This window comes from Pristiophorus japonicus, chromosome 1 (genome assembly GCF_044704955.1).
Source record: "Pristiophorus japonicus isolate sPriJap1 chromosome 1, sPriJap1.hap1, whole genome shotgun sequence".
NCBI classification, from domain to species: Eukaryota; Metazoa; Chordata; class Chondrichthyes; family Pristiophoridae; genus Pristiophorus; species Pristiophorus japonicus.
This window is the reverse complement of record NC_091977.1, coordinates 92,615,122-92,616,877: the sequence shown is the minus strand read 5'-3', so window position 1 is coordinate 92,616,877 and position 1,756 is coordinate 92,615,122. Positions and strand designations below refer to the sequence as shown.

Here is a 1,756-nt window from a genome sequence, read left to right as displayed (position 1 = left end):
CCTACTCCTCCCACCTCCACCTTTAAGTGCAAATTTCTGGGTTGGCTCTGCAGAGAAACTGTTGAATTTTCTGCCCTCCCTCTTGGATCAGCAAGCTCCGCCCATCGCTTGCCTGATGTGTGTGATATATGAAAATTGGCTCCACTATTCTAGATGTGATATGACCAAGTTGTACAAAGAAAGCATCGTACTTCTTGCTTCAGATTTAATTGTCCTAGCAATACAGCTATTCACTTTCACAATAATCATGGTGAGTGAAGCGAGTTTGGATACTTACCTGGCAGGGGAGTGATCCTGATCACCCAGGAGGTGCTCCCAGGCTGAGGCTAGCCCATTGCACATCGGGTGTGCTGACTCCTGCGATATCCCCAAATACGGGATACTCGACTGCAAAATTTGTGGTGGGGCTGAAGATGGGTGGCTTTGATCTTCCCAATGTTTAGCTGGAGAAAATTAAGACTAATATAAGACTAGATATTGGACTAGCAATCTGACAGTACAGAGGCACTGGAGGGGCTGAGAGAGATGGTGGGGCAGTAGAGCTGTGGAAGCTGACTCCATGTTTGCAGATGATGTTGACAAGAAGCAGCATATAGATGAGGAAGAGGAGGGGCCAGAGGTGACAGTGTGAGGTGGGAGAGAAGCTATTGCTAGAGATATAGTCGGATCGATAAGAGTAGCATCTAGCAAGAACAATATATGGAACTTATTCAAAGGAGGAGAGCGTTGGAACAGGCTGCTGTGGTAGACTGAGTCAAAGGCTCCTCAGAGGATAAAAAGAATGAGTCACACAGAATGTCATTTATGACTTGAGTTTGGGCTATTTTGTTTTTTGGCCGTTGTGGAAAGGACTAAAGCCGGATTGGAGAGATTCAAACAAGGTGTTGCAGGAAAGATGAGCAGGGAGCTTGGAGACCGTGGCCCAGATATCCCGGTTTCTCCTTCCCGCGGGCGTTTGAATGGATTTTAGAAAACAGATGCCCACCTACCTGAAGCTGCTGCGGCCATGCGACATCCGCCATGAGGCCGCTCCTAACTGTGCATCGCATGGCTCTGGGCAGCCAATGAGGTGTAGTATAATCTCATTCATAATAATGGGAACTCCGTAAGTTGGACAGCATAGTTTTATTAATTTAAATTAAAGTTATTTATGTATTTAAAAAAAATATATATTTCCAATTTTTAAAAAAGTTTTTTAAAATGATGATTTAAAATAAAGTTACCGTAGTGGGGAGGAGTTTTAACAATAACATGTGATTTTTAAATTTTATTTTATAATGCTTTTGTGTGTTTTAAAACCCTTATGCCAGTAAAAGTAGGCTATGCCCCTGCTTTTATCAGGCGCAAGAGTTTTCAGGACATTTGCTGGGCAAGATATGCGTAAATCTCGCAATCTTGCCCGTGCAAATGTCCAAGCTCCCGATATGCGCGTGATCTGTCAAGCCAGAAACTTGACAGATTGGAATCAGTACATGCGTGTTGTGCGCTGAAAACCGGCTTTTCCGATGCTTTCCCGGGTCGTAGAAACTCCATACGGACCCGGGGAGGCCGGGATTTCCAGGCCATTGACACTTTCAAAGACCTTGGAGAGGATAGGAAGTTTAGAGATGGGGTAGTAGTTACTAAGTGCAGAGGGGTCGAGGGTGTTTTTCTGGCAGTAAGTTGGTATAAAAAACAATCATGTGTAATATGCATAAGAGTGAAATCTTGCCTGTTGGCTTTTACGAGTTAAATATTCCAGCACACTGCTCATGGA

General features: G+C 44.2%; 1 non-coding gene across 1 annotated transcript; it reads left to right on the top strand.

Moving 5' to 3' along the window:
• Window positions 1-269: 269 nt before the first annotated feature.
• LOC139278500 (U1 spliceosomal RNA) lies at window positions 270-433 on the top strand. The gene has a single exon (XR_011596286.1). It is a non-coding gene; the product is annotated as a U1 spliceosomal RNA (small nuclear RNA).
• The last annotated feature ends 1,323 nt before the right edge of the window (window positions 434-1,756 follow it).